Below are 25,688 nucleotides of genomic sequence, written 5' to 3'. Positions count from 1 at the left end.
AAAAAAATATAACATGTCCTATTCTTGTCCGCGCTTTGCGGACAAGAATAGGCAGTTATAGTAAAGGCTGTACGTGCCGTTCCGCAGATTGCAGAACGCACACGGATGCCATCCGTGTTTTGCGGATCCGCGGTTTGCGGACCGCAAAACACAGAACGGTCATGTGCATGAGGCTTTAGTCCGCATAGCTTACAGATCCACTTTTCATTAACCAATACATATTCATTTCTGTGAAACACCTATTAGGTCAAAAGTGCCATTTCCACCACTTAAAAATGTTCGTACGGGGGTGCTCTTTCCGAAATGGGGTCACTTGTTGGTGTTTTTCATTTCTGGGGACCTCAGGAATTTATTTAATGCGACACGGCAGCTAAAATCCATGTCTGTTTATTCAGGCCTGCAAAAACCATATTTTGCAGTTTGCCTCTGGAGCCCTGCTGTGTGCCCATACAGCAGGCTACAAGCACATATGGGGTTTTTGCAAAAAGGGGAGAAAATGGGGAACATATACTGGGGTGCATTTTCTCTTTTGACCCCTTGTGAAAGTAAAAAATTGGGGTCTGCTAGTAATTTTTCATTTTTACAAATGTGCTTTGAAATTCTTTCACCAGTATTTCTGTCTTCTGTGAGACACCTGTTTTCTGAAAAGTACCCTTTCCACCACTTAAAATGTTTGTACGGGGGTGCTTTTTCCGAAATGGGGTCACTTGTTGGGGTTTTTCATTTCTGGGGACCTCAGGAGTTTATTTAATGCGACATGGCAGCTAAAATCCATGTCTGTTTATTCAGGCCTGCAAAAACCATATTTTGTACAGGCCTGCACTGTGAATGTTTACATGGTGTGTTCAATAAAAACATGGTAACATTTAATTCTGTGTGTGTTATTAGTTTAAGCAGACTGTGATTGTCTATTGTTGTGACTTAGATGAAGATCAGATAACACTTTATGACCAATTTGTGCAGAAATCCATATCATTCCAAAGGGTTCACATACTTTTTCTTGCAACTGTATGTGGTAAAACCTTTTGTGACGTATTTCACTTGAAAAAAACTAATTGTAGTCAGCGTTCAGCACTGTGGTTATATGCAGTAAAATCTTTATTGACTTATTTCGGTGGAAAAACTAAATTTATTCAGTGGTCAGCGCTGCTACTCCGGACTGCTGCACCTGGGACTTGGGAGATTACCTGGATTGGGTGTAACCTGAACAAACTGGACTCACCACGTGGAGTGCTGCAACTAAATGCGGATGAACACCAAGGACGTGGTGATTAAAGGACGGCAGTGAATTTGGTGTACTATACTACTGTATACAACTAAGCACAGGTAAGAGACAGACGTTGCTCCATTTATCGAGTGGGACGCCACTGGGAGCACTGTACAGTACTCATGCGCTAATTCTACAAATAGTAAGTACTGGAACAACTACACTTGCTTACTTAACTGAATAACGTCACAAACAAATTATGAAAAAACCTCGCATAGAGGATTTAAACGGTCTGTACTTAATCCCAAGTGGGGAGGATATGAAGTTACCCCATTGTGACGGATAATGGCCTGTTGATTATTGTTTATCTTGCAACAAAAGGAAGTCCATAAGGGAAAAAGTCTCCTTCAAACTCCTGGAACTTTTATATATTTTAATGCTGGGACTGCGTTATAATTTAATATGCTGAAGAAGTGTTCGTTGCTATACGGATAGTGAGCGAATTTGGGTGAGGTGTATATAAGTTACCCAATAACGAATTTTAACCATTACTTACATGGTGGGTTATGGCTGGTTTGAACTGCTCAGATCTGAGAGCGCCACACTGACAATAGTAATACCAGAGTGTGACGACGATCTGCGGGATACTGGACGGACAACTCAGCTATAATATACCACAGATTGTTATATGTTTTTAAGGTCATCTTTGAAGGTTAATTTTTAATGTTTGGATTTTTTTTTTTACGTTATCTATATGTATAACTGTGTTTTACAGAAATAAAATATTTCACTCCGCAGTGACACCAGTTGCCGAGTGCCCGTCTGTAATACTATACAATTACTTTTTAGTGACCGGGAGCTAAGTCACGACTAGTGCACCGTATCCATTTCCTCAAACAATAGAGCCATCCCTCATCTAAATTATATGTGGTAAAGTGTTTATTGACTTATTTCGGTGGAAAACTAAATTTATTCAGCGGTCAGCACTGCGGTTATATGCGGTAAAATCTATATTGAAGTATTTCGGTGGAAAAACAAAGTTTATTCAGCGGTCAGCACTGCAGTTATATGTGGTAAAGTGCTTATTGACTTATTTTGGTGGAAAAACAAAATTTATTCAGCGGTCAGCGCTGCGGTTATAGCCGGTAAAATCTTTATTGAAGTATTTTGGTGGAAAAACTAAATTTGTTCAGCGCTGCAGTTATATGTGGTAAAATCTTTATTGAAGTATTTCAGTCAAAAAACTAAATTCATTCAGTGGTCAGCGCTGTGGTTATATGCATTAAAATCTTTATTGAAGTATTTCTTTTGAAAAACAAAATTTATTCAGCGATCAGCGCTGCGGTTATATGCAGTAAAATATTTATTGTACTATTTTGGCCGAAAAAGAAAATTTATTCAGCAGTCAACGCTGCGCTTATATGCGTAAAATCTTTAAAGGGAACCTGTCACCGGGATTTTGGGTATAGAGCTGAGGACATGGGTTGCTAGATGGCCGCTAGCACATCCGCAATACCCAGTCCCCATAGCTCTGTGTGCTTTTATTGTGTATAAAAACCGATTTGATACATATGCAAATTAACCTGAGATGAGTCAGAGCTTGAAAATATGACTCTTCTCTGGTCACACAACTAAGATATGACTTTTATGTTAATTTGCATATGTATCAAATCGTTTTTTTTTAAACAATAAAAGCACACAGAGCTATGTGGACTGGGTATTGCCAGGAATTACAACAGTTTGCATATGTGCCTCCCACTTGTTAAGGGACCAAAAGTAATGGGAAAATTGGCTTCTCAGCTGTTCCATGGCTAGGTGAGTAGTATAGTGGGACATTTCTCGACAAACTCAAAGTGACAGGTGCCCCGCCCCTTTTTAACACCATAACCCATCCCAGAAACGCCCTAACCCCACCCAGATCCGCCCATTTCTCTCCCCTCGCCCGTCCCAAACCACGCCTAAATGCCTCCTACTTTGATATGATTTTTATATAATTTTATGTCCGAATATAAATTTTATATCAAATGATAAGCTTTTCATATCACTTTATAAGTCCTTATCAAATGATAAGCTTTTATTAACACTTTATATCCCATTTATAACATTTTGATACGGTTTTATACCACTTTTATATCATTTTGTGATTTGATATCATTTTGATATGACTTTTATATATTGGCATGCCCGGGCATGTCCAAAAGACGTATACTACACGGCCGGGCGTCTTTTAATTATAATAGCAATGATAAAAAAATCAACGCTGCCAAAATTTAAATCATTACATCATTTTAAAAAGTTAAAACGTTTTATTAATTTAATTATAATGTGATACCATTTAAATTAAAAGCGCTCTTATAACTGCAGCCTTTCATATACAGCTTACAGTGTATGTATGTCTATGAAGAGTAAGTTTAATTTACCTCCATTGTGAGTGCGGTTCTTATACATGAGTGTAATTTAACTCCCACCACACTGGACAACTGAGTCAACACACTGAATTTAAATTTTTTTAAAAATGAAATGCCACATTCCTGCTATACTACTTCAATCATTTGCACTGTACATCCTGCAGGAAGCATAACGACACCTCTTCATACCGACACCTCTTGTCTCTCCTTAAAACACCTCAATACATTTTCCCACAGGACCACAAGCGTACATTAGATTGAAACTTGAAGTGGGTTATGATCATAGCACAGGATGACAGCTGTTACCTGAAACTCATGGTCCAAACATTCTAACATCAAACTTTTCATTTCCTGCAAGACCCCACACATGAGTTTTAGGTCGCAGCTGTGACAACCTGAGATGTGTTAATTTTCTCGGGATCTGTCTATAGCAGAGTTAACACAAAACTATTGGTATCGCTGCAACAGCTGCGGCAAACACTACGCAGATACTATTCATATTTTTATAGCATCTCTTTTCAGGAAACAAAATGATTGTGATTGGCTGTATCACCGCCACCACCTATTGCATATGTTAACCGCCTCCGGACCGCCTAACGCAGGATCGCGTTCCGGAGGCGGCAGCCCTGCGCAGAGTCACGCATATATGCGTCATCTCGCGAGACGCAAGATTTCCTGTGAACGCGCGCACACAGGATCGGAAGGTAAGCGAGTAGATCTACAGCCTGCCAGCGGCGATCGTTCGCTGGCAGGCTGGAGATGTGATTTTTTTAACCCCTAACAGGTATATTAGACGCTGTTTTGATAACAGCGTCTAATATACCTGCTACCTGGTCCTCTGGTGGTCCCTTTTGCTTGGATCGACCACCAGAGGACACAGGTAGCTCAGTAATAAGTAGCACCAAGCACCACACTACACTACACCCCCCCGTCACTTATTAACCCCTTATTCACCCCTGATCACCCCATATAGACTCCCTGATCACCCCCTGTCATTGATCACCCCCCTGTCATTGATCACCCCCCTGTAAGGCTCCATTCAGACGTCCATATGATTTTTACGGATCCACTGATACATGGATCGGATCCGCAAAACACATACAGACATCTGAATGGAGCTTTACAGGGGAGTGATCAATGACGGGGGTGATCACCCCATATAGACTCCCTGATCACCCCCCTGTCATTGATCACCCCCTGTCATTGATCACCCCCCTGTAAGGCTGCATTCAGATGTCCGTATGTTTTTTACGGATCCACGGATACATGGATCGGATCCGCAAAACACATACGGACATCTGAATGGAGCCTTATAGGGGGGTGATCAATGACAGGGGGGTGATCACCCCATATAGACTCCCTGATCACCCCCCTGTCATTGATCACCCCCTGTCATTGATCACCCCCCTGTAAGGCTGCATTCAGATGTCCTTATGTTTTTTACGGATCCACGGATACATGGATCAGATCCGCAAAACACATACAGACGTCTGAATGGAGCCTTACAGGGGGGTGATCACCCCATATAGACTCCCTGATCACCCCCCTGTCATTGATCACCCCCTTGTAAGGCTCCATTCAGACGTCCGTATGATTTTTACGGATCCACTGATACATGGATTGGATCCGCAAAACACATACGGACGTCTGAATGGAGCCTTACAGGGGGGTGATCAATGACAGGGGGTGATCACCCCATATAGACTCCCTGATCCCCCCGCTGTCATTGATCACCCTCCTGTCATTGATCACCCCCTTGTAAGGCTCCATTCAGACGTCCGTATGATTTTTACGGATCCACGGATACATGGATCGGATCCGCAAAACACATACGGACATCTGAATGGAGTCTTATAGGGGGGTGATCAATGACAGGGGGGTGATCACCCCATATAGACTCCCTGATCACCCCCCTGTCATTGATAACCCCCCTGTCATTGATTACCCCCCTGTCATTGATCACCCCCCTGTAAGGCTGCATTCAGATGTCCGTATGATTTTTACGGATCCACGGATACATGGATCGGATCCGCAAAACACATACGGACATCTGAATGGAGCCTTATAGGGGGGTGATCAATGACAGGGGGGTGATCACCCCATATAGACTCCCTGATCACCCCCCTGTCATTGATCACCCCCCGTAAGGCTGCATTCAGATGTCCGTATGTTTTTTACGGATCCACGGATACATGGATCGGATCCGCAAAACACATACGGACATCTGAATGGAGCCTTACAGGGGGGTGATCAATGACAGGGGGGTGATCACCCCATATAGACTCCCTGATCACCCCCCTGTCATTGATCACCCCCCTGTCATTGATCACCCCCCTGTAAGGCTGCATTCAGATGTCCGTATGTTTTTTACGGATCCACGGATACATGGATCGGATCCGCAAAACACATACGGACATCTGAATGGAGCCTTATAGGGGGGTGATCAATGACAGGGGGGTGATCACCCCATATAGACTCCCTGATCACCCCCCTGTCATTGATCACCCCCCTGTCATTGATCACCCCCCTGTAAGGCTCCATTCAGACATTTTTTTGGCCCAAGTTAGCGGAATTTTTATTTTTTTTCTTACAAAGTCTCATATTCCACTAACTATTGTCAAAAAATAAAATCTCACATGAACTCACCATACCCCTCACGGAATCCAAATGCGTAAAATTTTTTAGACATTTATATTCCAGACTTCTTCTCACGCTTTAGGGCCCCTAGAATGCCAGGGCAGTATAAATACCCCACATGTGACACCATTTCGGAAAGAAGACACTCCAAGGTATTCGCTGAGGGGCATATTGAGTCCATGAAAGATTGAAATTTTTGTCCCAAGTTAGCGGAAAGGGAGACTTTGTGAGAAGAAATAAATAAAAATCAATTTCCGCTAACTTGTGCCAAAAAAAAAATAATTCTATGAACTCGCCATGCCCCTCATTAAATACCTTGGGGTGTCTTCTTTCCAAAATGGGGTCACATGTGGGGTATTTATACTGCCCTGGCATTTTAGGGGCCCTAAAGCGTGAGAAGAAGTCTGGGATCCAAATGTCTAAAAATGCCCTCATAAAAGGAATGTGGGCCCCTTTGCGCATCTAGGCTGCAAAAAAGTGTCACACATCTGGTATCGCCGTACTTAGGAGAAGTTGGGCAATGTGTTTTGGGGTGTCATTTTACATATACCCATGCTTGGTGAGATAAATATCTTGGTCAAATGCCAACTTTGTATAAAAAATGGGAAAAGTTGTCTTTTGCCGAGATATTTATCTCACCCAGCATGGGTATATGTAAAAAGACACCCCAAAACACATTGCCCAACTTCTCCTGAATACGGCGATACCACATGTGTGACACTTTTTTGCAGCCTAGGTGGGCAAAGGGGCCCACATTCCAAAGAGCACCTTTCGGATTTCACAGGTCATTTACCTACTTACCACACATTAGGGCCCCTAGAATGCCAGGGCAGTATAACTACCCCACAAGTGACCCCATTTTGGAAAGAAGACACCCCAAGGTATTCCGTGAGGGGCATGGCGAGTTCCTAGAATTTTTTATTTTTTGTCACAAGTTAGCGGAAAATGATGATTTTATATATATTTTTTTTTCTTACAAAGTCTCATATTCCACTAACTTGTGACAAAAAATAAAAACTTCCATGAACTCACTATGCCCATCACTAAATACCTGGGGGTGTCTTCTTTTCAAAATGGGGTCACTTGTGGGGTAGTTATACTGCCCTGGCATTTTAGGGGCCGAATGCGTGAGAAGTGGTTTGAAATCAAAATCTGTAAAAAATGGCCGGTGAAATCTGAAAGGTGCTCTTTGGAATGTGGGCCCCTTTGCCCACCTAGGCTGCAAAAAAGTGTCACACATCTGGTATCCCCGTACTCAGGAGAAGTTTGGCAATGTGTTTTGGGGTGTCTTTTTACATATACCCATGCTGGGTGAGAGAAATATCTTGGCAAAAGACAACTTTTCCCATTTTTGTATACAAAATTGGCATTTGACCGAGATATTTATCTCACCCAGCATGGGTATATGTAAAATGACACCCCAAAAAACATTGCCCAACTTCTCCTGAGTACAGCAATACCACATGTGTGACACTTTTTTGCAGCCTAGGTGGGCAAAGGGGCCCACATTCCAAAGAGCACCTTTCGGATTTCACCGGCCATTTTTTACAGATTTTGATTTCAAACTACTTTGCACGCATTTGGGCCCCTAAAATGCCAGGGCAGTATAACTACCCCACAAGTGATCCCATTTTGGAAAGAAGACACCCCAAGGTATTTCATGATAGGCATAGTGAGTTCATGGAAGTTTTTATTTTTTGTCACAAGTTAGTGGAATATGAGACTTTGTAAGAAAAAATAATCATAATGTTCCACTAACTTGTGACAAAAAATAAAAAGTTCAATGAACTCACTATGCCCATCAGCGAATACCTTAGGGTGTCTACTTTCTGAAATGGGGTCATTTGTGGGGTGTTTGTACTGTCTGGCCATTGTAGAACCTCAGGAAACATGACAGGTGCTCAGAAAGTCAGAGCTACTTCAAAAAGCGGAAATTCACATTTTTGTACCATAGTTTGTAAACGCTATAACTTTTACCCAAACCATTTTTTTTTTACCCAAACATTTTTTTTTTTATCAGACATGTAGAACAATAAATTTAGAGAAAAATTTATATATGGATGTCGTTTTTTTTTGCAAAATTTTACAACTGAAAGTGAAAAATGTCATTTTTTTGCCAAAAAATCGTTAAATTTCGATTAATAACAAAAAAATTCAAAATGTCAGCAGCAATGAAATACCACCAAATGAAAGCTCTATTAGTGAGAAGAAAAGGAGGTAAAATTCATTTGGGTGGTAAGTTGCATGACCGAGCAATAAACGGTGAAAGTACTGTAGGTCAGAAGTGTAAAAAGTGGCCTGGTCATTAAGGGTGTTTAAGCTATGGGGGCTGAGGTGGTTAATGGTAAGAATACCCAAGCAGGATCTGTATATATACATGTGGGCAGATCACCACAGGGCATAATCATTTCACATTGAGGCTCTGCAAGAAAACGTATTTCAAGGTAAGAGTATAGCCATATTACCCTTCTTTTTTTACTATTTTTAAATTCTTTATTGATGCAATATAACATGCAACATTTGACTAATTTCTCAGCGATTATTACGTCGGGTCGTGTCATGCATCTATCCATCTATCTATCTATCTATCTATCTATCTATCTATCTATCTATCTATCTATCTATCTATCTATCTATCTATCCATCCACTTTATCTATCTAACACAGTCTAAAAAATGGTTGTAATATGTAATAGCTATATGGTTGTATTAACTGCTTATAACGCCCGACTATTTTTATATACATGTATAATTTTGGTATTTCACAACGATTTTTGCACCGCTATATACCATGCATTTATTTGGACCGTATATTATTTTTGTTATTTATACAATAATTTACAATATTCAAATTGTTTTTAGATGTCAGTTTAACAAGATACTTTATGGGGCGATGATATCTTCCCCGATGCTCAAATGCTTATAGCAGAGGAAGACTTTTATGAATCGTTCATCAGCGACAGCTGTCCGTGAATGATTTCAGACAACGCTGCATGCGGTACGGCGTTAGCGTAGCAACATATTTCAATCGACGACGACGACTACATGACTACGTTGCTGCAACAGGCCGGTAAGCGTAACCGTTATAATCTTTTATTATATATACATAGTTTATAGCAGCGCTTGTTATATTTCATATATGTTTATTACGTTTGTTATATTTCATATATGTTTATTATAGACAAGCACATTGATAACGTTCTAAGAACCTTGAACGGTGTTACCGGTGAAGAAAATACAACGTATTCAAGCGCGTCGGGTAGTATCACCAACAATTCTGACGAGCTAAAGGAGAACGACCCACTGTTGATGTATTCTATTTTTAAACACTGTCTATATTTCTAATACGCTTTTTAAAATCGCAGCGCTGAAAAGAAAAATGTATACTTTTTATGATCTAACAGATCTCACGGACAATGATTTACAACAGCAGTGCAAGCGTCCCAAACAGAATAAGACATAACCCGTATTGTCGATGTATTCTAATTTTAAGCATTATCTATAATCCTAATACGCTTTTCTAAAATCGCAGCGTTGAAAAGAAAAATGGATGCTACCGGTGTTTCCAGAGTGCGGTCAAAGAAATCGAACACTATCGGTAAGGTTCTCTGACTACCTCTGAAATAACAATGTCTATAGCTTTAAACGTGTATAAACATTAATGTTTATTAGATTCTTGTAATTTAAGTTTTTCAGACGCCCTGTAGTGATGCAAGTGTCATTAGAAATACTTAGGCCGCAGAAGCGCCAGAACCATGCACCAGTGCCCACGACAGTTGGCGGAATGAAGATCCGGCGATACCGATTATCCAATGCCCTAACGCGGGTGAGTTAAAATATTGCGGCGCACTAACTTAATTACTATGTTTGAAATTCTTAATAGTTAGATCTTAATGTTATCTCTTTAAAATTTTAGCCAAAAGAAAGCGCAAAATTTTGTTCTGTTAAAGAGAAACGATGAACAAGCGCAAAGCAGCCGGAACTGTTAACGCCGATTTACAAATTTCTAACAACCCCATAGCCGGTTCCGCAAAGTGGTGAGCCAACAGGCGTAATAAATGATGTTACAGATTTTTGCGACATAACGCCTGTGTTCGATACACAAGGTACAACGTCTTTTAAAAGGCGCATCACATTTGAGACGCCAGATACGCCCTATAAAGTACAACAGACGGACCTAGGGCAGCCACACGACGACCAACAGGTACGCGCACCTCATGCTTGTTCTTGCATTTGTTGGGACGAGAATACTTATGACGCGTTGAGTTCTCTCTCAATATGCAATGAAAATTTTTTATGCGTAGCGGGGTATTTCGAATGTTGCGTTAAAGACTCTTTCTCTTTAGCGTTTAACAGACCCAACAAAATTACCGCGTTGAAAATACACGCTACGCGTGGTAAATACGCTATACTGATTACTCACCTTGACGCTATTGAAAAAGAGATGTTAGGCAGGTACTGACTAGACATGGTTGGCGGGGGACGGCCTTTTAAAAGCGCAAAAACATCTGTAAGCATTAGAGCTAGAAAGTTAAAACCGTCTATAAAAATGTACCTTGCGGTTAAACGCTCTAAAATAGCTAGGTTAAAAAGACGACGCCTGCGTAACAAGACTGTTGCAATGGCTTGTCTGAACGCTGAACAAACACCACAGCAGCCTCAGGTATCGCAAGCAGAGCACATTCAGCCAAACAGCTCACAAATGAACAGGCGCTCAAATGACCAAACAAATCGTTCTTGAGGCAGCGACTCAGAATCTGACGAAATGCCTGGTAACACAGTCGTCACAAACGAACCCCCTGAACCCCACAACGTTAGAACCGTTTATCTAGAACGTGTATTCCATCAACAGCGCGACTTAGTGAATTTTAACAGTACCATGTACACAGAACATTTTAGATTCGCTAACCTCGAAGCCATTCGTTCATTTGTCGACGCTCTTGATACTATACATGAAGCTATACAATCTTTGCTAGATAGAGTTTTACAGGCCACTGAGCCGGGTGATTATATCCAACTGCGCTTATATGGTGGCGAGACGTTTGACTCTGTTTTTTCAAATAGATATTCAAACAGTTTTGAACAATATCGCTAACGCTTTACAGAGCAACGCGGAGTGCATAGCCGGTAATTCACTTAAACTAGTCGTCATCATTGTCAGGGACCGTCGCGGTGGTGCCCGAAGTCGTTTGGGCGGCGTAGCGTATAGCCGTATTATTGAACGCAAAAAACAACATTTATACGACTTTAACAATTACGATAATAACGTTTGTCTGGCCGCTAGTGTTTATGCCATTTTGGAGGGGGTCGCTTTGAGCGAAGCCCAGGGGCAGACTGGGACGGGGGGCAGGGAGGCAATTGCCCCCCAGGCCGCCCTAAAAAATAAATAATTATTTTTTTATTCCTCAGGGCCGCACTGCCGATCACCACAGGCGCCACGGCCCTGGATGTAATTGCGGCAGTGGGCAGTAGGAGACAAGCGCTTCCATTGTGGCGCTGATCTCCATATTCATCTCCATATTCATCTGTATCGCCAGGGGATACAGATGCCTGTGCTGCGGCAGGGCAGGGGAGGGAGAGGTGTGTCCCTTCCCTGTTCTTCTGATAGTCCGCAGGCACTAATTCCTGCAGCCTATTAGAGGCTGGCTCAGGCGGCGCAATCGAGTCATTATCATCACGTCGCCTGAGCCGGGCAGCACACAGTGGGGGACACAGGCCTGAAGAGGCCTGCATCGCATCGCTGCTGATGGAGGTAAGTATTAGTGTTTTTTTGTTTTGTTTTTTGTGGGGGGAGCAGGCATTTCTTACAGCCCCATTTTTTTGGGAGTGGCATCCTGGGGGCATTTATTTCTTGCCCATTTTGGGGGGGCACTATGGGGGCATTTCTTACTGGCACATTATGGGGGGTGCACCATGGGGGAGATGAGCCCTGTGGGGGCATCTGAAGGGGCTTTTTTTTTATTATTGGCACATTATGAGGGGGCACTATAGGGGAGAGCGACACTATGGGGCATCTGTTGGCACTATAGGGGCATTATTTGGGGGCACTATGGGGAAGTGGGGCTTTTTTTATTGGCACATTATGGGGGGCACTATGGCATCTGGTGGCACTAAGGGGGCCTTTTTTACTGGCACATTATGGGAGGCATTATAGGGGAGAGCAGCACTATGGGGCATTATTTGGGGGCACTATGGGGAAGAGGAGCACTATTGGAGCATCTGGTGGCACTAAGAAGGGGCATTTTTTACTGGCACATTATGGGAGAGAGGAGCACTATAGGGGCATCTGCGGGGGGGCACTAAGAAGGGGCATTTTTTACTGGCATATTATGGGGGACACTATGGGGAAGGGGGAGAGGAGCACTATGAGGGCATTTACTGGGGCACCATATAGTTTTTTTTTATACTGGCATACATTATGGGGACATTAGCTCAACTGCAGGCACTAAGCGGGGGTATTTCATGTACTGTCATATTATAAGGAGAATTATTACTACTAGGAGGTATTATGCGGAGCTTTATGAGGAACATGATTACTAGTAAGGGCACTATAGGGGCATTATTACTAAGTGTGCTCTGGCAGAGAATTATTTCTATTGGTGGGATTTTGAGGAGCACTGTTACTTTGGGGGGCGCCTGGCACAGTATCAGCTTAGCACAATTATTTTTGGGGGACATTATCTTTATACTATTAGTGTCTGGGCGCAGTTATTTTTTAGAGCACTTTGTGCCAATAATTGTTGAAGGGGGCACTATCTGTGTGGTAGTAGTATTTCCAGGGGGACTGTTTCTGCAGTATAGTATTGGGGAGCACAGTGGGCACAGTATTGGGGGCACTATCTGTGTGGTAGTAGTATTTCCAGGGGTACTGTTTCTGCAGTATTGTATTGGGGGTGGCAGGAAAGGGTGTTCAGATTATGGAAATGTGGGAAACTAATGTCTGTTTGTCAATCTCTGCAGAGACGGGAGATGGCTGAAAAAACATCATGGCGGTCTGGTCTGAATGGAGAAGATGAGGAAAGAGATACGTCTACAACAAAGGTGACATCACTAGAAGTAAGAGGTATGGGGCGCTATGTAGGAGAGGAGATGCTCCGGCTCCTTCCCCTGCCATTTGCAGGAGGAGGATTCAGAGCTGGGTGAGGACGGCCAAAGGGGGCAGCAGGCCACAGGCTGGTGGCAGATGGTGGGGGGAACCACAAGCCTTGATCTGGGGAGGGAGGAGAGTGGAGGAGCTTCCTGGCTGTAGCCTGCTGTTTATTGTATAATGTGAAGCAGGCAGTGCAGCCAGGACAGGACCCCCCTCTCCGTATGATGTGTAGAGACAGGCCTCAATAATAGAATGTCAGCTGTACAGTGTTTGTTGGGAGTGGCCTATTATATGTAGGAGGGGATTTTAATGATGGGCGGGGCTAAAATGGGCCACTTGACTGGATTTGCCCCCCAGGACTAAGGCTGCCAGCCCTCTCCTGGCGACACTGTGTTGTTAGCGAAAGCCCAACAACTGCTTCGCGATTTACAAATACCCGAAGGGCATTTTGTATCTTTTAGCGAAATTGTTGAGTTTGAAAAATATTTAAACATAACAATTAAAGTTTTGTATCACAATAGGGGCCAGTGGCGTTATTATCATAGAGGCAATACCGCTAACGAAAAGACGGTTTATATACTGCATCATGAAAATCATTATTATGACATTAAAAATCTAAAAGCTTTTATCGGAGCCAAATATTTATGTATGCGTCCGGTGCTGCTCTGTATACAACAATAAACACCAACACGGCTGTATACAGTTTTGCAAAGCGTGTCAGCGGACGGATTGTGTTGATCAGGACTATAATGTACGGTGCCCAATATGCATGGTGCTTTGTCGTTCAGGGACGTGCTTTGAAACGCATAGAAACCTATCACTTAGTGATAACGCGTTATGTAAGAAAAAAACTTTTTGCAGTTTTTGTTACAGATATATAGACTGGGGCGCTGAGCACAAGTGTAGCGGTCTAAAATGCAGCGTCTGCGGGGGACTGGTTGGCAAATTTGACGACCACGTCTGTTACATGCAGCCTTACAACCCCAAACAAGCGACTGACAAGTACATCTTTTACGACTTTGAGTGCATGCAAGAAACAGGCATACATATACCCAATTACATTTACGCGACTACATTATACGGCCCTAATTCCTGGCAATTTAGCGGTAAATCCTGTACGCACGATTTTGTATGCTTTTTTATCGACTGAAAGTTTTCCGGCTACACGTTCATAGTGCATAATGCCGGTCGTTACGACGCTTATTTTGTTATACAGGAGCTGATCAACGAAAAATTTTAAATTGACATTATAAACCAAGGCGGACGGTTAATGTGCGTTACGCTGACTGATTAAAAAATTTGATTCATAGATTCGCTGAATTTCATACCGATGAAGCTCAGTAAGATGCCCAAAGCTACAGGCTTTTCAGGTGTCAAGGGTCACTTCCTGCATTTTTTCAATACGGAAGAAAATCAAAATTACATAGGTGTCGTCCCAGATGCGCGGTATTACGGCTGCGATTACATGATGCCCGGCGAGAAAAAAATTATTCATGGTGTGGAATGAAGAACATAAAAATGACGCCTTTAATTTTCAGGAAGAGCTTAATGTAAGCAGGATGTTGAGGTCTTGAGAAGGGCTTGTGAATGTTACAGGGACACGATTATGTCCATGACTGAAAAAAAAGTGACGCAATACTTTAAACGTGAAAAGAAATACAGAACAGTCACTAAATGTATTGACCCATTTCAACATATCACGTTGGCGTCAGTATGTATGGCTATGCATCAGTTTAAATTATTTCCCGAAAATACCATTGCGATAGTCCCTGCAGATATTTACCACAAGACCCAGAAACGATTCTCAACACCCGCTATACAGTGGCTCATGTACATTGAACACACTGAGGGTATTTCCATACAACACGCCTTAAAGGGCGGTGAAAAAAAAGGTCTGTAAATACTTTTTGGACGGCTATGCGATTGTGAACGGTAAACAAACCGCTTTTGAATCCCAGGGATGTTTTTATCACAGTTGCCCCGTGTGCTATAACGAACACTATTGCAATGATCTTACCAAATCAACCTACGGGCAGTTGTACCAATCTTTCCTAGTCAGGAAAAGCCAACTACAGAGGCAAGGATTTACGGTCCGCATTCTGTGGGAACACGAGTGGAACGAAATGATCGCGAGTGATGAGGGGGTCAAAAACTTTCTGATTAAAATGAAATTCCCAACACCTTTGGACCCTCGTGACTCGCTTTACGGAGCCGCACTAACGCCATTAAACTTTATCACAAGGTACAGCTCGGTGAGACTGTGCATTATTACGATTTCACGAGTCTGTATCCTTTTGTTAATAAAACTAGGACGTACCCTGTAGGACACCCAGAAATCATTTATGAACATTTTGGGTATGTCAAAAAATACTTTGGCATTGCCAAAGTTAAAGTATACCCGCCGAGAGATTTCTTTTTTCCGGTCCTGCCCGTAAAACTAAATAAAAAACGAATGTTTCCGCTATGCTACACATGCGCCCTGAATTGCCAGAAAGACATTTGCAAACATACAGACAAAGAACGTTCCCTGACCGGTACATGGTGCACTATAGAACTAATTTTAGCCATTGAAAAAGGTTACAGGATCGCCGAGATCTACGAGATCTGGCATTTCCCGAACACAACAGATGAGCTGTTTGCACCGTACATCAAGCTACACCTCAGAGATAAACAGGAGGCTTCCGGCTATCCCAGTTGGTGTAAAACTGATTCAGAAAAAACTGTGTACATAGAGGCATTTCTTTAAAAAGAAGGTGTTCGCCCGCACACTGATAAAATAGCTGTAAATCCCGCAAAAAGACAAATTTCAAAACTCTTCCTAAACTCTTTGTGGGAGAAGTTTGGGTAGCGTTTTAACTTGCCGCGTACCAGTATAGTCACGGACCCTGAAGAGCTTTTGTACCGTATTACAACCTCTCTGAGGTTAAATTCATCAATGAAGAGATGGCCGTGGTCAATTGGCGCTATGTAAAAGAACGTTACACCCTCAACAAAAACATTTTTATTGTCTGTTTTACAACCGCCTATGCCAGACTCGAATTATACAATCTTCTAGACAGACTGCAAGAACGTTGTCTTTACCTTGACACAGACTCCGTCATATTCGTAAGTAGAGATGTCGCGAACATAAAATTTTCCGTTCGCGAAAGGCGAATTTCTGCAAATGTTCGCAAACGGGCGAACCGCCATAGACTTCAATAGGCAGGCGAATTTTAAAACCCACAGGGACTCTTTCTAGCCACAGTAGTGATGGAAAAGTTGTTTCAAGGGGACTAACACCTGGACTGTGGCATGCCGGAGGGGGATCCATGGCAAAACTCCCATGGAAAATTACATTGTTGACGCAGAGTAGGATTTTAATCCATAAAGGGCATAAATCACCTAACAATCCAAAATTATTTTGAACAACGTGGTTTAAAACATCCAGTGTGTGTATACGATCAGGTATGATGTTGTATCAATCAGGTAGTGTAAGGGTTACGCCCGCTTCACAGACATTGACAGACCAAACTCCCCTTTTAATGCACCGCAAACAACCGCAAACAGTCCATTTGCCCAACCGCAAACTTCCCATTTGCACAAGGTTGGATACCAAGCTAGCCGTGTCCCGTTGATGTCATTGAAGGTTTCTTCCTCCACCCAGCCACGTACAACACCAAGGGTCCCCGAAAGGTGAATTGAATTGATTTTTCGAACGGGGAGATGATTAAAAAAACGCTGGCTCCCTCTCCTTTGTTTGAATCCACGCCACGGTCACTGCATCTGCGCCGTGCAATTTACTGTCACACCCGTGAGTGGTATTTTCTGTAGTACTATTCTCATCAGTTTAATCCCTGTATGGTCCCCAATCTGGGATCCATTTATTAAATGGATTTTTCGAACGGTGAGATGGCTAAAAAAAACGCTGGCTCCCTCCCCTTAGTTTGAATCCACGCCACGGTCACTGCGTCTGCGCCGTGCAATTTACTCTCACACCCGATATGAGTGGTATTTTCTGTAGTTCTCTCTTCTCATCAGTTTAATCCCTGTTACGTCCCCAATCTGGGGTCCATTTATTAAATAGATTTTTCGAACGGGGAGATGGTTAAAAAAACGCTGGCTCCCTCCCTTTTGTTTGAATCCACGCCACGGTCACTGCGTCTGCACCGTGCAATTTACTGTCACACCCGTGAGTGGTATTTTCTGTAGTACTATTCTCATCAGTTTAATCCCTGTATGGTCCCCAATCTGGGATCCATTTTTTTAAATTGATTTTTCGAACGGGGAGATGGTTAAAAAAACGCTGGCTCCCTCCCCTTTGTTTGAATCCACGCCACGGTCACTGCGTCTGCGCCGTGCAATTTACTGTCACACCTGATATGAGTGGTATTTTCTGTAGTACTATACTCATCAGTTTAATCCCTGTTACGTCCCATATCAGGGTGGGATTGCCTTTTGTGAAAAAAAATTTAGGCCGGGTACCTTCGACTGCCTTCACAGTGACAGACCAAACTCTGATACACCAAACTGAATTGATTTTAGGAACAGGGAGATGGAAAAAGCAGCTTGGTCGGTCCTCTTACTCCCAAGTTGGGGCACTGCGCGTGCACGGAGCAATGTGCTGTGACACCCTATATGAGTGGTGTCTTAACTAGTACTATTCCTATCAGTTTAATCCCTGTTACGTCCCCTATCCGGGGACGTGTGTGGAATTGATTAACCATTGTCGAATTAACGAACCATTATGACATCCTGGAATAATTTAGTTCTGAGCTTTGTACTTGCTTTGTATTGGAATTGATGGGGAATTTTTAAATTGTCTGCATTATTTCTAATAAACTATTAAGAGACTTTATTATGATTTTTTTATTTTATGTATTAAAAATCCACCCATACAACTTAAAAAAAATAAAAAATTATGTTTTTTCTATGAAAAATTATCCAGCCGATCGCTTTTGGTCTGATCATAATGAAGCAACGGCCTTATCATCTGGGGTGTGGCAACATTGCCAACACACTCATAGAGGTGATGATCGCTTCATTGTGATACGCAAGCCCCTTCACCACAACAAGGTAACGATCACAAAGGGGAATTGACACTTGTATGTGCCTTTTTTCTTTTTTTGCAGCCACAGTGCAGCACCAGAGGCCATAAAAATTAGGCATGTACACATGCCTGAAAAATAATGTTATTGTTGCAGCCGCTGTTGTAGCAGCGGCCGTAAAAATGTATGTTTTCAAGGCAGAAAGGTGACTAAAACATTGCGGCTTGAACCTTAGTTGGTGGTGGAGAATTCACGAAAGTCATCCGGTATGCAGACATTAAATACAGCACCGTGGGGACCATTTTGAGGCCAAGGCATGTCATCAGGCCTTTTGTTAGTCAAACGTATCCCCCACTGTCAGTCCCTTCGGGATCCATGCCTCATTCATCTTAATGAAGGTGAGGTAATCAACACTTTTTTGACCGAGGCGACTTCTTTTGTCAGTGACAATGCCTCCTGCTGCACTGAAGGTCCTTTCTGACAGGACACTTGAAGCGGGGCAGGCCAGAAGTTCTATCGCAAACTGGGATAGCTCAGGCCACAGGTCAAGCCTGCACACCCAGTAGTCAAGGGGTTAATCGCTCCTCAGAGTGTCGATATCTGCAGTTAAGGCGAGGTAATCTGCTACCTGTCGGTCGAGTCGTTCTCTAAGGCTGGATCCCGAAGGCCTGTGGCGATGTGTAGGACTGAAAAAGCTCTGCATGTCCTCCATCAACAACACATCTGTAAAGCGTCCTGTCCTTGCCGCCGTGGTCGTGGTAGGAGGAGGATTACTTTCACCTCTTCCCCTGTTAGATTCCCGTTGTGCTGTGACATCCCCCCTTATAAGCTGTGTAAAGCATATTTTTTTGTTTTGTTTTGAACTGCTGCATCCTTTCTGACTTTCGGTAATTTGGTAACATTTCCGCCACTTTCTGCTTATATCGGGGGTCTAGTAGCGTGGCCACCCAGTACAGGTCGTTCTCCTTTATCCTTTTTATACGAGGGTCCCTCAACAGACATGACAGCATGAAAGACCCCATTTGCACAAGGTTGGATGCCGAGCTACTCATTTCCCGTTCCTCGTCCTCACTGATGTCATTGACGGTCTGTTCTTCACCCCAGCCACGTACAACACCACGGGTCCCAGATAGGTGACAACAACGAGCACCCTGGGATGCCTGCTGTGGTTGGTCTTCCTCCTCCTCAAAGCCACATTCCTCCTCTGACTCCTCTTCCTCATACTCCTCTTACAGCGTTGCCGCAGGTCCGGCAAGCGATGATGACAAGGCTGTTTCTGGTGGTGATGGTGACCACAACTCTTCCTCTTCCTCTCCACGCTCATCTACAGCCTGATCCAGCACTCTTCGCAGGGCACGCTCCAGGAAGAAAACAAATGGGATGAGGTCGCTGATGGTGCCTTCGGTGCGACTGACTAGGTTTGTCACCTCCTCAAAAAGACGCATGAGCCTACAAGCATTGTGCATGAGCGTCCAGTAACGTGGCAAAAAAATTCCCAGCTCCGCAGAGGCTGTCCTAGCACCCCGGTCATACAAATACTCGTTGACGGCTTTTTCTTGATGGAGCAGGCGGTCGAACATTAGGAGTGTTGAATTCCAACATGTCGGGCTGTCGCAAATCAAGCGCCTCACTGGCATGTTGTTTCGGCGCTGAATGTCTGAAAAGTGCGCCATGGCCGTGTAGGAACGCCTGAAATGGCCACACACCTTCCTGGCCTGCTTGAGGACGTCCTGTAAGCCTGGGTACTTAGACACAAAGCGTTGTACGAGGAGATTCAACACATGTGCCATGTACGGCACATGTGACAACTTGCCCAAATTCAATGCCGCCAACAAATTGCTTCCTTTGTCACACACCACTTTGCCGATCTCCAGTTGGTGCGGGGTCAGCCACTGATCCACCTGTGCATTCAGGGCGGACAGGAGTGCTGGTCCGGTGTGGCTCTCTGCTTTCAGGCAAGTCAACCCCAAGACAGCGTGACACTGTCGTATCCGGGATGTGGAATAGCCCCTGGGGAGCTGGGGGGATTCAGTTGATGTGCAGCCAGACGCCGCAGCAGAAGAGGACTCAGCCGAGGAGGTTATGGAAGAGGATGGAGTAGGAGGAGTAGAGGAGGTGGCAGTAGGCCTGCCTGCAAGTCGTGGCGGTGTCACCAACTCCGCTGCAGAGCCACGCATTCCATGCTTGGCAGCCGTCAGCAGGTTGACCCAATGCGCAGTGTAGGTGATATACCTGCCCTGACCATGCTTTGCAGACCAGGTATCAGTGGTCAGATGGATCCTTGCCCCAACACTGTATGCCAGAGATGCCATGACTTCCTTTTCAATCACTGAGTAGAGGTTTGGGATTGCCTTTTTTGAAAAAAAAATTTGTCCAGGTACCTTCCACTGTGGTGTCCCAATAGCGACAAATTTTTTGAAGGCCTCATTCTCCACCAGCGGGTATAGTAAAAGCTGGCAGGCTAAGAGTTCCGTCAAGCCAGCTGTCAGACGCCGGGCAAGGGGGTGACTCTGTGACATTGGCTTCCTACGCGCAAACAATTCCTTTACAGACACCTGACTGTGGGCACGATGAGATGGAACTGCTGAAGGTGAGAGGCGGAGTGGCGGGTGGTTGAGAGGGGGCAAGGAGGACAGCAGTGGTTGACGTGGCTGAAGATGCTGGACCAGGAGGAGGATGGTGGCTTTGAGCTTGTGTGCTGCTTCTACTCGTCATCATGTGTTGATCCCATAGGCGTTTGTGATGTGCGATCATGTGCCTTCGCAAAGCAGTTGTACCTAGGTGGGTGTTGGATTTCCCACGACTCAGTTTCTTTTGGCACAGGTTGCAAATTGCATCGCTGTTGTCAGAGGCAGACACACAAAAAAAAATGCCACACTGCTGAGCTTTGCAATGACGGCATTCTGGTGGTGGCAACAGCATGTGTTGATTGGCGTGCTGTCTGGCTGACCCCGGGTGCCGATACATGCTGTCTGACTGTGCCACTAGCTCCTTGCGACGACCTCCCCCTGCTTCCAACTCGTCTCCTCCTTCTCTCTGTCTCCCCTTCTGAACTTTCCCCCTCTTCTTCTTCTCTTCGAGCAGGCACCCACGTGGCATCCACGGACACATCGTCATCATCAACCACTTCACTTGTATCTGACACCTCAGCAAAAGAAGCAGCAGCGGGTACAACATCATCATCATCATCACACTGTATGTCCATGTGTGTAATGCTGACTGAGACATATCCCTGTTATCTCCATCCTCTGGCAATAATGGTTGCGCATCACTAATTTCATCCAACTGATGTGTAAATAACTCCTCTGAGGGATCAAGTGAAGCGGCTGTGGTGGCTGTGGTGGTAGTGGTGGTGGTGGCGGCGGGCGGGAGAGTGGTAACTTGAGAGCAGGTGACCAAAGCTGAGCTGGAGGAGGATGATGCGTCAAGGTTCTTAGCGGAAGCTGTTGAAGATTGGGTGTCCTGTGTAAGCCAGTCAACTATTTTCTCTGAATTTTTGGGGTTCAGGGTACGTGGCCTTTGAACACTGGGCATTATTCCAGGGCCAGTGGAAATCACAGCACCACGACTACGACGGCCCCTGCCTGTCATTTTTTATTAGATAAGTGTTATTATGCGTGCAAGGTACTGTGCCACCCTATATAAGTGGTGGGCAGTGGGCACAGTACAGTCTGTGTGGGCCTGACACTGGCTTGCAAATGTGATTATATCACAGAAAAATATTAAATAGAATTTTTTTTTATCTGCGAGGTATTTGTGAGTGAGTGACACCCTGTAACGGTATGAGTGGAGGCCTAGCCACTAGCCAGTGGCAACAATACAGTCTGTGTGGGCCTGACACACACAGGCTTGCAAATGTGATTATATCACAGAAAAATATTAAATATAATTTTTTTTTATCTGCGAGGTATTTGTGAGTGAGTGACACCCTGTAACGGTATGAGTGGAGGCCTAGCCACTAGCCAGTGGCAACAATACAGTCTGTGTGGGCCTGACACACACGGGCTTGCAAATGTGATTATATCACAGAAAAATATTAAATAGAATTTTTTTTATCTGGAAGGTATTTGAGTGAGTGACACCCTGTAACGGTATGAGTGGAGGCCTAGCCAGTGGCCACAATACAGTCTGTGTGGGCCTGACACACACTGGCTTGCAACTGTGATTATATCACAGAAAAAGATTAAATAGAATTATTTTTTATCTGCGAGGTATTTTCTGTCACACCCTGTATGAATGGTGTGCACACAGTACTGTCTGTGACTGAGCCTGCAGCCTCTCACACACTGGCAGGCAACTGCAATATATATACAGTACAGACCAAAAGTTTGGACACACCTTCTCATTCAAAGAGTTTTCTTTATTTTCATGACTATGAAGGCATCAAAACTATGAATTAACACATGTGGAATTATATACATAACAAACAAGTATGAAACAACTGAAAATATGTCATATTCTAGGTTCTTCAAAGTAGCCACCTTTTGCTTTTTCTATTGAATCAGCAGCAGCAGCACTGTCCCTCCTCTCATGGAGAAATATCTACGGACATTATGCCGCTATTAAAAAAGATAAACCGTTGTTAAAAATAGGCGATCACTATAAGGGAACGTTCGCAAAGGGGTATGATCAAACCTATACGGATGAGATATTTACCATTCACGCTGTAAACACTAGGGGACTCAGACCCCTTTATAAGTTGAAAGATCTGGCTCACGAGCTCATTGAAGGCTTGTTCTACCCTGAAGAGGTCCAAAAAGTACCCCTCGATAACAGATGCGTTTATCGGATAGAAAAAATCGTGAAAAAGAAGAAGGTTAGGGGAGAAACGTTGTATTTGGTAAAGTGGGTCGGATACCCCGAAAAGTTTAATTCTTGGGTGTCGAAAAACAGTTGACGAGCGTGTAAACTATGGAAGACGGATAGTTTTTTATCACGCTGCCCTGCAACGCCTCCACCAAACTTTACCCCGAAAATACCATTGCCGATTACACCACTAAATTAGCAAAAGCCGTTCATCTTCGAGGCCCTTATGAAGTGGCTTTAGTGGAGATTCAGTACCCCCATACGTGGGAAACCTTCGGTCCCGGAGATGGCGTATTCCACATGGCGCGTCGCGACGAACCGCTCAGAGTATTTTGTTAAATCGGGTTATTACCCTAATATGCACGAACTAATCAAAGCAATTAATAACAAACTTGAATCTATAAAAATACTGCCTGATCAATTGCGGTTAAGATACAACGATATTGACAGAACCGTTTATGTAACGAAATCGCGCTTATACGCGTTCATGCCTTGTGAAAGGTTGGGCAATATATTGGGCCTTCAGGGTTATTCGCGCAATCGCTCGATCAAGAATGTAGACTCTGAGCACATCGTTTTGTGCTACAACGACTCTGGTTTACCTGTTTTAGAGCATTTCGTGGACGCTGATTTAGCTTCAACAAAAGATAATGATTCTTTACCTATAAAGAGAAAAATTTATCCCGATATTAAAGGGGTTTTCCCACTTTGCTAAATCAGCTTCACCTGCAGCCAGCTCTGCTGGTAACTTCCTGGTTTTCTGCAGCTAAGGCTGGGCGGGCTTAGGCAGCTAGAGTGAAGGCCGGCCACACCTCCTTATGACATCACACTGAGCACTGAGTTCTTATGTGCTCGTTCATGTGAAGAGTATGACTCATCAGTATGCAGTGTCTGTGAGGGGAATGGTCACTCAGAGAGCCATGTGAAGTGAGCTCAGTTGTCAGTTTTACACATAAAATCTCTGTCTGATCTTTTACAAACCCATTCTGTGCATCAAAAACTATAATTCCATATTATACATTAGCCCAAAAGCTTGACCGACCCCCACCCCCCAGAACTGATGCAGATTTGTTTCCATTACAGCTGTACTCCAGTTGTGTATAAACCTCACACTATGTATCTTTATAGATGCATATACAGCTCTGCTACATCTGTCTGTTTATCTCTTCAACCAGCACTGTATCAGAACAGCAGCATATTCAGCTCTACTACATCTGTTTCTCTCTTCAAACAGCACTGTCAGAACACCCGCATATTCAGCTCTACTACATCTGTTTCTCTCTTCAAACAGCACTGTATCAGAACACCCGCATATTCAGCTCTGCTACATCTGTCGGTTTATCTCTTCAACCAGCACTGTATCAGAACAGCAGCATATTCAGCTCTGCTACATCTGTCTGTTTATCTCTTCAACCAGCACTGTATCAGAACAGCCGCATATTCAGCTCTACTACATCTGTTTCTCTCTTCAAACAGCACTGTATCAGAACACCCGCATATTCAGCTCTACTACATCTGTTTCTCTCTTCAAACAGCACTGTGTCAGAACAGCAGCATATTCAGCTCTACTACATCTGTTTCTCTTTTCAAACAGCACTGTGTCAGAACACCCGCATATTCAGCTCTACTACATCTGTCTGTTTATCTCTTCAACCAGCACTGTGTCAGAACAGCAGCATATTCAGCCCTACTACATCTGTTTCTCTCTTCAACCAGCACTGTATCAGAACAGCCGCATATTCAGCTCTACTACATCTGTTTCTCTCTTCAAACAGCACTGTATCAGAACAGCCGCATATTCAGCTCTACTACATCTGTTTCTCTCTTCAAACAGCACTGTATCAGAACAGCCGCATATTCAGCTCTACTACATCTGATTCTATCTTTCACCCGCATTGATTCTAAACCGCCACATACACATCTCTGCATATCTGCCCCCATAAATGCCTCCTCCATCTGCCCCCATAAGTGCCTCCCATCCATTTCATATAGTTGCCCCCAGTGTCCTCACATATCATCGAGTTGCCCCCAGTGTCCATAAAATACATAGAGTTGCCCACAGTGTCCATAAAATACATAGAGTTGCCCACAGTGTCCATAAAATACATAGAGTTGCCCCCAGTGTCCATAAAATAAACAGAGTTTCCCCCAGTGTCCATACAATTCATATAGTTGCTCCCAGTGTCCATAAAATTCATATAGTTGCCCCCAGTATGCATCCATTTTATATAGTTGCCCCAGTGTCCATAAAATTCATATAGTTGCCCCCAGTGTCCATAAAATTCATATAGTTGCCCCCAGTGTGCATCCATTTTATATAGTTGCCCCCAGTGTCCATAAAATTCATATAGTTGCCCCCAGTGTCCATAAAATTCATATAGTTGCCCCCAGTGTGCATCCATTTTATATAGTTGCCCCCAGTGTCCATAAAATTCATATTGTTGCCCCCAGTGTGCATCCATTTTATATAGTTGCCCCCAGTGTCCATAAAATTCATATTGTTGCCCCCAGTGTGCA

General features: G+C 43.7%; 1 long non-coding RNA gene across 1 annotated transcript; it reads left to right on the top strand.

Moving 5' to 3' along the window:
• Window positions 1–25,184, top strand: LOC120993373. Its single transcript, XR_005777238.1, has 3 exons — window positions 1–178; window positions 14,920–14,924; window positions 25,174–25,184. It is a non-coding gene; the product is annotated as an uncharacterized LOC120993373 (long non-coding RNA).
• The last annotated feature ends 504 nt before the right edge of the window (window positions 25,185–25,688 follow it).

This window comes from Bufo bufo, chromosome 3, assembly GCF_905171765.1.
Source record: "Bufo bufo chromosome 3, aBufBuf1.1, whole genome shotgun sequence".
Lineage (NCBI taxonomy): Eukaryota > Metazoa > Chordata > Amphibia > Anura > Bufonidae > Bufo > Bufo bufo.
Note: the sequence above shows the minus strand (reverse complement) of the source record. Positions and strands in the feature narration are given on the sequence as shown.